This window comes from Solanum pennellii, chromosome 7, assembly GCF_001406875.1.
Source record: "Solanum pennellii chromosome 7, SPENNV200".
NCBI classification, from domain to species: domain Eukaryota; kingdom Viridiplantae; phylum Streptophyta; class Magnoliopsida; order Solanales; family Solanaceae; genus Solanum; species Solanum pennellii.
In genome coordinates this window covers 58,645,671-58,661,455 of record NC_028643.1, presented here as the reverse complement: position 1 = coordinate 58,661,455, position 15,785 = coordinate 58,645,671, and positions in this window count along the sequence as shown.

The following is a 15,785-nucleotide window of genomic DNA, read 5'->3' as shown; positions in this document are numbered from 1 at the left end:
GGCTCTCCTACAAGTACCATAATGATTCTTTCCATATTGCGGACAAATGGGAATGCGAGGCTTGCCTTGACCATAATTTGGAGTGTTAGCTGTAGAAAAATCTGTTTTGTTTTGATTTTGTTGTTATGTTATCACTACTAGCCTTAGAACTATCAAACATTTCTTTTTATGATGGACCTCCAAAATTTGGTCTAGGCTTTCGAAATTTATTTTCATTTCTACTAGCTTCTTCTTTATCAAGTCGTTCCCAAGTAAAAGTAGTAGACACTAACTTAGAAAAGTTCTCATGTTGCCGGATCGCCACATTCTTCCTAATAAAATCATTTAAACCATCTTCAAATTTCCTACACTTGTCTTTTTCCTCTTTAATAATACCTTTAGCAGCGAGAGAGGCGTAGAAACTTTTGTTCATATTCAGCAATAGACATGCCTCGCTGCCTTAAATTCAAAAACTCCTTTTTCTTTGCATCACAATAAGCATGTGGTACATACTTCACACGAAATTCCTTAAGAAAATCATCCCAATTAAAAATAGGAAGTTTTACCTTGGCATTTAGAACACGTACCCACCAATCTAAGCATCCTATTGTAATAGTGAAATAACATACTTATGTTTCGCAACATCTGAACACTCCAACTGCTCAAACACCCTCTCCATGCAATCTAGCCATTGTTCAGCATCAATGGGATCAATAGTCACTTAAAAATCCACTCCACCCATTTTCCTTATTTTCTAAAAGTTAATCCCATTGGGATCATGCATCGATTCAACCTTGTGGTGGAAGAATTTAGCAATTTATTGAAAAGGATGATTCATGGCTTGAGTACCATGACTCATATGAGGATATGTACCAGCTTTTACATGTTTATGGTTTCCCACTTCAGATCCGCTAGTGTGGGGAACATACTCATTCGAGATATGTTCTCCAACCCCTTTCATTTCATGAGGTTAGGAAACAGAGGCACCTAAACCTTAACAAGCAGCTTCCACAGGTCGGTCAGAAGAAGTGTCATAACTTAATTCCTTCAAAAGGGAAGATCACATTGCATTAGGGACATGTACATGATGCATGTGCACTCTACATGCAATAAGAATATGGAAAACCATGTAAGTCAACGTGGACTCTAAATAGAACCTTTTCTAAAGCAAACATCTATACAAGCAATTCACACCAAAAGTCCTAGAACCACAAACCTAGGCTCTGTTACCAACACTTGCGGCGACCCTTACCGAGAGATACTACAACTTGACAAGAAACATAATTTAATATTTGCGACATTTAAAATAGATCAATGAAGGCATACAGATTTTAATCTAGTTGAGGGATTAGGTTTGAATAATTTAGATAAGGATGTGCATGTTGTCCATTTAAACATTTATTTGAGGTCAAAATTGATATCGCAGAGAATATTAACTCGTTTAAATAAAACCCTCCCAAAATTCGTAAAACAAATAATCGATGATATTTTCATGCATTTATTATCCTCACACATAAGGAGGAAATAACAAGGATAATGCCAACTTCTATGTAGCGAAATCAGTCAGTTCATGCTTCACACAAACTATCAAAACAGAGAGTAAATTAGTATATTACAAAACATGGGTTTACACACCCCAAAAGATAAATATGCATATCCATTCTTATGTTACAACCCATGGTGACATGACAAAATCATCCCTCAAAATTTAATGTAAATATGCAACACATCGATTATGTACAAGTCCCAAGGTTTATAGAAAATAAAGATGCCTATTTGCAAATGTGATCTTCCTTAAGGCTCTAAAAATCTCCATCTCCAATTGCAAGCTTCATGCATCTTCTCTAACATTCCCTATGATAGAAACAAGTATCGCTAAGCCTTTATCTTAGTGGTGTAAAAACTAAGATCAAGAGCCCTCAGATTCACCAAGTTATGAATCTTAAGTCAAAGGCAGCACAATTGAAATAGAATCAATAATTTAAGCAAACAATATAAAAAGAATATCAAGTTGGATATTTAAAGCTCCTAATGGAAATAACGCTCATAGCAACATTTTCCAAGAGGTTAAATAACAAGACTCACCAATTATATACATCATGTAATCACACCAAGCACGAGAAAGTGTCAAGAAGGGTCAACGCCCATGATCAAGAAGATTCAAAGCCCAATAATCAAGAGAACCAAGAATCATATTAAAAGTTGTTTTCTAGTTCGTGCTTAAAATGGACAACTCCCATGCTTAAAACGAACAAAATATCCAGTGTCAAGATGACAAATGATATGAATTAAGAGGAATTACAATTGTGACAAAGTCACACCCAGAAGAAAGACAAGTTCCCAAGAAGAGTGGTAAGTGATGAAACAATCCGTACAGGTTGGCAAGTTACAAAAGATTCTTTAACGTCTTAAACGACAATAATACGAAAATGCAAAGTGCCAAGAGGTAACCAAGGTACCACGATGAAGTTTCAGATATACCAGCAGGTAAGAATAGTACAAGTACAATTTTATGCACAAACCTCAGTTCTTTAGGCAATAAACAATTCAACACCACTTCAAGAGTTCAAACCATAGATCAATCAACGTATGAAGGTCCTCAACTTGTTCACGAGTACATACAACGTTCAAAATACAATTAAATAACTTATTTAATTCCTATTATATCAATAAAGTCGAAATAAAATAGTATAATCACCACAAGTTTTCTTATCCTTTATAAATACGACTATGTTCCCAGAACAATGACTCCGGCCATCCTAATATCTCAATTCACAACTTAGATTTTAAAAGGAAAACGGCATAACTGGACTTCATAACCTGCATGAAATATCTAGGTGGATCTCTTAGGCTTGAAAATAATCAAGAATATTCGCATAATACGTTCTGTACAAAAAGATCTAATCAAAACACTAGCAGTTGAACATATAGGATTTCTAATTCCAAAAGCTTGACAAAACTGGTCCTATGTTTCGTCGCATATTTCGAATCCATAAGAGCAAAATTATAGTTTTCATAAACATAAGAGTTGCATAATTACAAAGTATCTTTCCAAATCATATTTATTCACTGTAAACGAAGTTCTATAAGACAAGATATGCTTAAAATACAAAACACTACCCAACTAAGAAACAGGGTTTTCATCACTTACCAAAAAGAAGTGTGTGTCTCGAATTCCAGCCAAACGGACCTAGTTTTTCTCTTCAGTTTGAAAGACAAAATGTCAGGTAATTTCCTAAGGTTCCTATTCTTCAAGTGAGACGAAAATCACAACAGGAGGTGTGAAATATATAGCTACACAAATGATCATTATCACATGGTTAGAGATGTCACTAAAAGGGGCTGCCCAAATAAACACTTGGCTTCCCAAAAAGTATATATATACCTATATTTATATACCTTATTCTCACACTTCCAGTGTATATGCAAATACAATAAGAAAATTATGCAAATATCCCCATACAATACCTTAATTTACGCTAACACTTATGTTAAGCTGTCACAACCCGAAACCACACCCTAGAAGTTAGGGCACAATCTTGGATTGTGGCACGGCGTCGTCAAACTCTCGATGTTCTTAGACAAGCCCTTTCATATCATTCATTGCATATACATAGTGAAAAGTAGTGCAGAATTAAAACTTTTCACGAAACTTAATATAGTCTTCGAAATCTCTTTCATTTAAAAATAATAGGAAATACTAAGTCTCAATCTCATCATCTTAAGACACAAGAATACTTGGGACACGACCCATACTTCAAAATACGAATATAGAAATACTTATTATATTACAATACTTTGAATGAAAACATAAAAAACATATATATGCCCTCGGGTCAAGTGAGGACATACTTCAACTTCTTTTGAACGATCTTCTAAGTTCAAGTCCTCACTTCTCAAAGCTCCTCACCTACAAAAACCTATATAGATAGATAAAAGCATGGAATTAGTACAACCACATGTACTAAGTATGACTTATGCATAAAAATCATGAAATAAACTTTATTGGAAATATGCCTCTTTTCATTTAAAATCATTTTATAATCATAATAACATCATAAATCAATTTAGAAACACATAAGATACTTCTAGCATGTAATTTCCTCACTTACAGTCATCCTAAGATTTAGTTATGTAACACAAAGAGAGACCGCCCATACACGCTCTCTAGATGTGCTTAAACGACCCTTAAGATTACCTTTAATGATTCACATACATACTTACAAAGCAATCATAGACATCAAGGTAAGATTCTTCTACAAAAGATGAACTCTACGGCTCACTTGAGTGAGTTGTGAAACGACCGCCCATACAATACCTTACACACACACTTAAGAGATCCAATAGACGCCCTAAGATAGAATCATCCTCACATAATTCACCAACACGTACATGATATGACATTCTCTTCCCAAGGACTATCAAAAGACCTACTTAAGTAAATCAAGAACATAACGTCCATAGTGACGTCTTCAAGATTTCCTAAATAGTCCTTAAGACTACCTAAGGCTTAGATCATGTCCACAAAATCAACTAAATTCTCTAACTAGAGTCATACTTTAGACTTCCAAAGATAAGACATGAAGAGATAATCCCTGATGCCCTCTTCACACTTTAGCTAAGAAATCCTTAAGTCACTTTAGATTACTTACTCATTTATGTACATACTCCTTAACATAAGTCATTAGTTCCTTAGTTCATTAAGACCCATACATCACATAAAGGACATTCAAATAATGGTCTTGAACAAGACTTAGGAACTCCACATAACACCTTCAAAGTCTATTGTGCAATGTCTAGATAGTGTCCCATACCACCATCTGAACTCCATAAACTCCTCAAATGCTAATAGGTATTCCATATAATGAGAATAGTCAATAACCGACATAGACCATAATAGCAAGACATGGAATCCAGAGTTCTATCCTACTCCGATGTGGATTTTCTACTTCCAAATGGTAAAACTTGGACACATCCCATGTAGGAACATGGTTAATGAATATGAAGATCTTCTTTTTATTCTAGTCTCATGCTTAACTAGAACTACTTTCCCTTACCATACTAACTTGGTGCTAGCCTTCGTCCTCATAGAGTAATTCATACATTAGGTTCACATAAAAGGGTTCCATAACTAGTTCATAACCCAATCACATTTACCCTACCAAAGAAGGTCCACTAGGGCTACCTCACAATGGAGACAAAAATCTCATCACGACTTTCCTAAAGATTAATATGATGCCGTTCAAGCCAACTAGCCTTAAGTCCATCATTCCTTTACTTTGAAGGATACCATTTTGGCTTACACTTTAATTTATTATCAACCTTACCATTAAGTCAAGGTTTGGACATAAGAGACTCTCATAACATCTTTTAAATTCACATGTCAATCATACATTCAAGACTAAGATCTCTAACACTCTAAATCAAGACATCGCATATTCATAATCATATATACATCAAGCAAGATATACAAGTCAATCAAGACAAAACATCACATACTTCAATTTTAACACATAATACAAGTCATTCTAGAAACTCCTCTAAAATAACTATACATCTTCAAGTAATCCTATATATCATCTTAACATCATTAATATACTCCACATAGACTCATAAAGTAAAATAGAAATAACCAAGACTTAACCTAACACTATACTCATAATGTCAAGTCAAAGTCTAACATGATCACTTAAGGAAACATAACTAAAAGAATACATATATGACTATATAACTTCACATGTAGATAGATAGCATCATGCTTCACATAATAAAACTACACAAATAGCCACATAACTTCAACTAGTTGCCAATAAGGCCATGCTCAAAATATTGCATAAAGTAACGCCAATAAGGCCACGTCAATTGCAAGTAAAACACATAACACCGCCACCATATGTTGACCATATCAATCACAATAAAATCGAAGTAAAATTAATATAAAATTAAAGAAATCCGGGCAGCATACCTTCATCCCCTTATTCACACTTCAATTCAATGCTAAATCGTCCAATTCAACATCACAAGGCCCATACCCATGGCCATAACCAACAATTTAAGCAAAAATCATAAAATCCAATGGAATCTCTGTCAATTCAATTTAGGTTTAACAATCTAGGATCAATTATATAACAATCGAATACAATTATAATATCAGTAGAAAGCCCATACGAAACTACATTACAATTCAACAATATTAGCTTAATATCAAGTAACCCGCATTATAGTAAAAAATTAGGGTTCATCCAAATTCATGGGTTCATAGGTAATTTAGATTGCAATCATCAATAAAATAACAATTAGATCATAATTCAATGTTTAGAAATCATTTATGCAAGAGCCCATGGTAGAATCGTGATATTGGACAATTCACTTTAGAAAACTTTGAAAAACATGTTGAGAGTTGGGCTCCTTGATGATACGAGTTTCAAGGATCACAAGACATAACTCAAGGATGATAATTCTTCACTTTGATGAAGAATTTCGACACGAAAACCCCTGACCAAGCTGCCTCTTCATGTTGGACTTCAATGGAGGTTTTGGAATATTTTCTAAGAGTTTTGGGTTTATGATTTTGAAGAGCGCGGTCTTCCATGTGATTACCCTTTATATATTTAATTAAAATACGCAAACAACCCTTAATAAACCGTCCATGACTAAATTTAGAATTGGGGCGAATTTACCAAATCACCCCTTGACTTGGCAGCAGCCTGCGCAGGAAGGCAGTTGCGTGCGACGCATGCCCTTGACGGTTCGTCACAGCCACGACGGGGCGTCACAGCCCTCCGTCGTTGGCTAAAGTAGCTTTACAAGCTTCCTCTATTCACCTTTGTCTAAGTCCCTCACCACGGGACCCTTTGACGGGGCGTCACAGCCACAACGGGCCGTTGACTGCTCCGTCTCCAAGGTCTGCCTGCGACAGCCTACATACTAATTTTGGGTCCTCCCTCAAGGACCCTTAGATGGTCCTTGGGGATAATTTCCCGGACGTTTCCAACCCAAATACTATATTATATAAGTTCGAAACCTTTCACTCGAATTTCATCCAAAACGAACACGTAAAACTTGCTGATACTCGTCTAGACGTACAAGGTCGACTCAAGGCATATCTTTCGAACGCCTTGGACGTTCTTGGTCGTTCGACCTCCAAACTTCACGAAACTTTGACCACTACCTATAAATTATATATTAACTCAATTAAGAACCTTTAACACCATGAAACACACATAAACACATAGACCCACATTTTAGACATTTAGGTGACTTAGTCGTCGAACGTCTTGGTCGTCTCTTGACGTTTGACTTCCAACACCTCTAATATTTTAGCTACTGCCTATATACAATATTTTAGACATATTTAGGACCTTAGAAAATCAATACAAACATGTTAGGCCCTACGTAAACGAGGTCATTTTCGGGGTCTTACAATCTCCCCCATTTGGACAACATTCGTCTTCGAATGACGCTTGCCACTCTCCGAACACTTCCAAGATTAGAGACTCAACTAGCAGCTCATAAGCAAACCATAAAAAACCTTTCCAAGAAGAAAACATCAACTTCACATTATTCAATTTAAATACTAAAAAATCATTTTATAATCAATACCCTACTCATATACATCAGTTCTAACAACATTACAATATTTTTTTTGGCAAACGAATCAATTAGTCATTTTCTAAAAAATATGGCAGCATGCAGTTTTTAATGAAAAAATGACTTTCTTCAAGCAACTTTTCAAAAATTCACATTTTTAAGCAATTCATGATATAAACACAAGCTAATATGGAAAGCAACATCATATAAACACATCTTACGACATAATCATGGCTTCATAAAACACACAATGCAAGAAGTTAATGAAATTCAATTTCAACAAAACTCCTAAACATCATGCACAAGCAACAATTTCAAGGACTTCTATCCCATCTACAAAACATACTCCCCCACTTAGAAGGGACTCATATCTTAACCAAAGAAAGAGAACTTACCAACATCATCATCACTCTACATCAGATTCGGCTTCTCCACTCGAGAACGGAGTGCATAGAAACGCCTCTTAGTCGAAGCATCATCCTTTGGAACACTAGGAGGAACTTTCTTACCCTCTCTTCCTCTAGAAGCAATCATAGGACAATCTCTCATTTTGTGCCCATCTTTACCACAACTAAAGAAACTCCCGGTACCCAATAGACACTCACCATAATGTTTCTTGGCACAATTTGCACAAGTAGGCTTGCCATCCTTCGAACCACCTCCTTTCTAAACCTTGAACTTAGCACTCCTAGATTCTCATTTACATTGAACCTTCTTCTTAAACCTAGTTTGCTCTTGATCACTAGCACCACTCCTTTTCAAACTTCTAGCCGTCCTCCTAAGTTTAGACTCTTTAATTGATTGTGCATACACCATGAGTCTAGCTAGGGTCATATCATTATGCAACATAGTGGTACGACACTCTTCCACCACTAAATCGGCTACCCCCGTCACAAAACGACTCATTTCTTCTCTTGGATTGGACAAAGAGAAGGGGCATACCTAGACAAAGTTGAGAATTTCAAAGAGTACTCCGCAACACTCATATTGCCTTTCTTGAGATTGATAAACTCCTCCATCTTAATTTCTCTCCTCTCCGGAGAAAGTACATACCAAGAAAAGCTTCCTTAAATTCATCCCATTCAATAGGACCCGATCCTTCTGGCCTATTATCATTCCATTGAGTGTACCAAATTTGAGAAACATCCCTCAATTGGTACGAATCCAACTCCGCCTTCTCCCTAGATGTACCCCCCATAGCACTCAAAATTTTGTACACCCCATCAAGAAACTCTTGGGGATCCTTATTTACCATAGAGCCAAGAAAGATAGGAGTATTCATCCTCACAGAATCTCTCAACCTAGATGTCATAGTGCTCTCCACAACCCTAGGCATCATATTCAAATTAGCTTTCATAGTCACGTCTCGGGTGATAGAAATAAAAGCCTCTCTAATTTCCCTATTAGACATCTCCGGAACCTCAATACCTCCTTCTACATTTGGTATAGGATCACCTTGGGGAGGAACTTGTGCATCTTTAGCACCTTGAACTTCTTGCCCACCTTGAGGAACTTGCTCGACTTGCTAAGCTTGAGGGGGAACCTCCTCATTCACCCTCTCCTCTTCCAACCTTCTAGCGGCCATCCTTCTAGTATTAATCTCCTAGAAAACACAAGGAAACTAATCAGAAGGATAATAATAACATTTACTCTACCGCACGGCATAGGGGTAGAAAAGAAGGGAAACACTATCGTCCTATAGCCTCTCGCCCATAGATGTGTCGTGACTCACCCCGATGGTCAAGACTCTACTAGATGTGACTTGATGATACTTCTTGATTCCTAATACTACTTTCACCATCCTATGCTATAACACCAAGCTTTGTCACAACCCAAAACCACGCCCTAGAAGTTAGGGCACAATTTTGGATTGTGGCACGGCGTCGTCGAACTCTCGGAGTTCTTAGACAAGCCCTTTCATATCATTCATTGCATATACATAGTGAAAAGTAGTGCGGAATTAAAACTTTTCACAAAACATAATATATTCTTCAAAATCTCTTTCATATAAAATTAATAGGAAATACTAAGTCTCAATGTCATCATCTTAAGACACGAGAAAACTTGGGACACGGCCCATACATCAAAATACGAATATAGAAAAGCTTAGTCTATTACAATACTTCGAACGAAAACACAAAAGACATATATATGCCCTCGAGTCAAGTAAGGACATACTTTAACTTCTCTTGAATGATCTTCTAAGTCTAAGTCCTCACTTCTCGAAGCTCCTCACCTACCAAGAACTATATAGATAGATAAAATCATGGAATTAGTACAACCAAATGTACTAAGTATGGCTAATACATATAAATCATGAAAATGGACTTTATTGGAAATATGCATCTTTTCATTTAAAATCATATTATAATCATAATAACATCATAAATCAATTTAGAAACACATAAGATACTTCTAGCATGTAATTTCCTCACTTAAAGTCATCCTAAGATTCACTTAAGTCACACAAAGAGAGACCGCTTATACACCCTCTCTAGATGTGCCTAAACGACCCTTAAGATTACCTTTAATGATTCACATACATATTTACAAAGAAATCATTAACATCAAGGTAAGATTCTTCAACCAAAGGTGAACTCTAAGTCTCACTTAAGTTAGTTGTGAAGCGAACGCCCATACAATCCCTTACACACACACTTAAGAGATCCAATAGACTCCCTAAGATAGGATCATGCTCACTTAAATCACCAACACATAGATGATATGACATTCTCTTCCCAAAGACTATCAAAATACCTACTTAAGTAAATCAAGAACATAACGTCCATAGAGACCTCTTCAAGATTTCAAAAATTGTCCTTAAGACTACCTAAGGCTTAGATAATGCCCACAAAATAAACCTACTTCCCTAACTAGAGTAATACTCAAGACTTCCAAAGAGAAGACATGAAAAGATCAGCTCTTATTCCCTCTTCACACTTTAGTTAAGGAATCCTTAAGTCACTTTAGATTAGGTACTCATTTATTTACATACTCATTAACATAAGTCATTAGTTCCTTAGTTCATTAAGACTCATACATCACATAAAGGACATTAAAATAATGGTCTTGAAGAAGACCTAGGAACTCCACATAACACCTTCAAAGTCTATTGTGCAATGTCTAGGTAGCGTCCCATACCACCATCTAAACTCCATAAACTCCTCAAATGCTAATAGGTATTCCATATGATGAGAATAGGCAATAACTGACTATACATACTATATTAACTCAATTAAGAACCTTAAAACACCATGAAACACACATAAACACATAGAACCACATTTTAGACATTTAGGTGACTTAGTCGTTGAACGTCTTGGTCGTCCCTTGACGTTTCAGTTCCAACACTTCTAATATTTTCGCTATAGACTATATACTATATTTTAGTCATATTAAGGAACTTAGAACATCAATACTAACATGTTAGGCTCTAGTTAACCTAGATCATTTTCAGGGTCTTACATAAGCAAGGTTGTAATTATCGCAAAATTTTAAGTCCCAAAAATGAGAATAAAACATATATTAGTAATTAGGCAATGATGTATCGACATGTTAGTCATGGTCTATTATTTAGTGTATTTACACTGAATGTGTTGCACAATGATCCACCCAACATTAATAGGAATCCCATCCGTGATGGGAAAAGTCAAAAGCTCCCAATAAAGAGAAAAATTGGTATCACCTAAATTAAAATGATGGACACCCAAGTTTTGTATTTAGCTTTGAATTTTGAGGAATCAATCCACTAGTTGTTCTCAATCCATTTAGGCATATGACCGTCATGCAAGTATCTCACAAACCACTCTTGGCCCCCTTCCGTTGCACTTGTCATGTGAATATCATTATTAACATCATTAATACAATAATAATTATTGATCCCCATGAAGTCAAAACAAACTTGGTTGCCCCAGATCGTGACTACCAAGTCACTAGAAAAATTACCTTCGGCAATATTGGCATAGAAATCTTGATCCACCATGTGTTTAACCTTGTTAAGTTTATAACAAAACACATCTATTCACTGCCCTCGAATCTCCCATAGAAGTATGATGTTCCCATGGAGACGTTTTAAAAGAAGACCATTCTCCTTTATGATATTCTTTTGTGGAGGTGGACATCCAATCGCTGAAATTAACGAACATTAAAAGCTCGTGACTAAAGATTTCCTCTCCCATGATATTTTCTTGCATTTGGTTGACGTCGTCGTAGTCCATGCTTTTGAAGAAAGTATACCTATACACGATACAAAAATGTAAAATTAATGCAAAGGCAGGTAAATAAATGTATGATAAAGAAATTAGGCCAATGAAATGAGTTAAAAAAGAATCGAGTGAATGGAGGCAAAGTTACTATTTTTGGTAGTTTTCAATACGAAGCACACGACTCATCGCGATCACGGGATAAGACGTTGTGATCATGAGCATCAACCTTTAGTGTCATTGTAATTGCAGGATTAGACATCACAATCATGGAATTTAAAATTTTAATACGGCGTGATTGTGGGATGAGATACCTTGATCACGGGATGAGACCACAATCGCATAGAAAACTTCAGCCTAGAAAATATTTTTCACTTCGGCATTGCATTAAACAAGTTGTAACTTGTTCTCGTTCCATTTTCAACCGATTTCAAGCCTCAAATTCATCCTTATTCAATAATCACCCATTACAGGACATTAAACTACAATAATTCTCTACACAATAAAGTTTTCAACACCAATCATGATTAAAAAAACTACGGGCGAGAATCTACCCTTTTATAAATAACTCACTAATTTTAAGAAATGATCAAGAAAGGGGGAAGAAGACATACCTTAAGTTAAAAAAAAATACTTGGATGGAATTCTTGTCCAAAATTGATTAGAGTAATTGATTTTATGGGGAAGAAGTTTTTGGAAGTTTATGGGACACTAAAATGGATTTCAAAACTACTGCCTTTTGAAATTAACGTGAATCATTATTGTTGGGACCCCTCTTCTCACAATCACAACAAAAAGTTTTTTTACCTTCCATGAATGTGACACCAGTTACTTATGATCGAGGCTAGATTCTCTCAAAATTGTGATGAAAAACATGGTGTTAGACTTGCTAAAGGTACTTTCAATTTGGGTGATGGTAGATCAAAAATGACGATCCACCCAATAATTAGGCACATAAGAGTATCAGAAAAATTGTCAACTCTTATTTTTGAAGGTGTTTCACCCCAAACTTCAATTCCAGTCAGTTTTATACATTCAAACATGTTCTACACACCACCACAACTTTAAAATTATGAGGGTTAATTAAAAAAATGTCAAATCTAAACTACAAGTAAAAAATGAGACATTAAACTAATTAAGATATCGATGGGTTGCCCCCTATCAAGCGCACAATTTAACGTTGAGACACGACGCCAGGTATATCACTCTTTATGTTTTCAGTTTGCGGAAATACACCTCTAGCCCAACTTTGCATCATATTTATGCAACTTTAGTATAATCACATTTTTTCCAGCTTGTTGGACTCTTATTGGTTTGGATATGTTTCAAAGGCCTAAGGTATTCTCAATGTAAACCACCGTCCCTTTTGTTGTCTCCACATTACCTTCCATAGTAGAGATCTCAAAATTGAGTGGTACCATCTCATAGCACCTAGCTAGGTGCAAGGCATGAGACTTTTCTTCGCTCCTTTTGACTATTGGATAAGGAGTAGTATCTACCTCATATGTTGTTCCTAATATGGTCGTATGAGTTGTGAGTTCAAACTTGAAATTGACTACCCATTGGCACCGAGTGAAGTGGATTATGAGAGGTTTTTCCTTTTCTTAGGAGAATCAGAGTAGTTCCTTTTCCCCCAATTGAGCTTTTCTGCTACAACCTTAAGCCAAAAATTGACTTATCACATTCGATTCACGACATGGACATGGATCGGTATAGGCAAACCACTCTCAAACATACGGTCACAAAAAAACTATAAAGAGACCTACTCACAATTTAGAGAGAAACAAGTAAACTAGAAATCCTAAATCAATTCAATACGTCTAATTGCTCAACGACAATGGCGCCCGTTTCCTATAATACTAAATTACCCTAAAAAATTGTAACAGTGAGTGGTTGTCATCAATAAAAATACCCAACTAAGAGTTAGGGAAAAATCCCACAAGGAACATTTTATCAGCAATCGAAAAGTTATAGGATAAATAGATATTGGTTTGAATTTGAACATGAAATCGACAACACTATCAAATAGAAAGGGAGTTTGTTAAGAAAATAAAGGATTTAGTCAAAGACAATACTAAGCAAGTCTAGATTAGGAAATTTGGAACTCAACCCTCATTCAACAATCCATTGCCATCTCAAATCAATTTAAGTTTGACTAGATAATTATCAATCAACACTTATCTCCTTTATCTCTCAAAGTGATTTATCAGAAAATCTCCTTCAAGTTCAATTGAGTTCAACAACAAGCAATCCAATACAATAATCTGAATCCATATTTCTAGCATTCAACAAAGTAAATCCATATTATCTCCTTGTCTCAAATTTAGGAATCAAAGTCAAACATGACTATTAATCTAATGCTCCACTTCAGAAATTCTTATTCGAGCAATCCACATAAATCGGAAGCTAGATTCAAGCATGCACTCTCAAATCATAGATTAAAGCATGAAAATAAGATTAAACCCTAATCATGAAAGCACACAATCACAAAAACAAGCATTAGAGTGAGCAATAAAAATCCAAACAAGTTGTCTATTTTTAGCATAAAACCCCAAATATCAATTAGACAATTTCACCCATAGTTCTAGAAATTTAAAGAAATAAAATAAAGAAAAAATTAAGATATTTTAGTAAAAAGAACAAGATTGTCAAATCCAAATGTGAATTGTGCGTCAACTTGGAAGTGTCAATCCTAATTGAAATCTACAAGTACTTTTCTAATCTAAGCTAAGAATATGGAATTCTCTCTCTCTAGGATTATTGCGTACAAGATGGATACATAAACACTGATTGTTGGCAAGTGTGCAAAGGGGTTTTGGGATCAATTTGGTGAAATTCCCAATCTGCCCAGGTGCTAGGTATTTTACCCTTTGTAATCACGACAACTAACTCATGCAATCGCAGGGAGTAGTGTATCTAGGACATGGTATCACGACATCTGAATACAGAATCGCAAGATTTGAATTTCACGGGCAACGCAATCACGACCTATACTTCATACGGTCGTGATAACCAAACCTCTCTCAGTTCCACTTTCTTCTAATTGGCCTCTTCCTTCTTCAATTCCACTTAATTTTTTCATCCATATTCTTAATCTACTCTCCATTTCATTTACCTATAAATTTTAAGCAAACAACATAAAAAGCATCAATTCTAAACTAAATCAAGTGAAATTAACTATGAAAGCAATTTAAATGAGTGGAAATCCACCACTCATCACTCACTCACTTGTTTCCTACACTTATTTAGTTTATGTGCCCCGTTCATTTTGATCCTCCTCTTGCATCAGTGTTCGTGGCTTGATTTTGAGGACTTTGTGAGGTACCACCTCGCGGAAGGTTTTACTTACTATTGACTATGTCTTTCTATCATTCTAGGAATGTAGACATTCAGACTTGTTCATTTATAAAAACTTGTATATTTATCTAGTGGCTTGTATACGTGAAATCATGTTTTGTGATGTTATTATTTTCAAAATTTTTATGTTATTTTTAGTCCTTATTTCTTTTCTTACTTTCGTATTTACCCTTGTCAAAGATTGTTTCCGTTGACTTGTCTTAGTTGGATAAGTCAGATGTCATCACACCCAATTATTGAATCGTGCTAGTTAGAACTTTTATCTCTTCATATCGTTTCTTTTTTAAATTGTAAAATATGATGATTGTTGTTTGCTAAAGCAATGAAGAAACTATCTGTTGGGAAGGGTTTCAATTTAATTGCATTCATTGAAAAATTATATTTTATAAATACACTTATTTTTTCTAATATTTATACTTTATTTGTCTCCCACACCAGAATAAATTTTTATCTGCAACTATTTTTTGAATTTTTTTACTAAATATCTTGAAGGTATTACTCTTAAAAGGAATAGTTAAACAATTAAGTGGAGACATATAAACACGTAGGACAGAACAACTAATTTTTAATTTCAATTACCCATAAATTATTCGTTTATCAAATTGCAGGAAAAAGTGAATATTTTTCATTTAATTTAAAATTGATTTTTTATTTTAT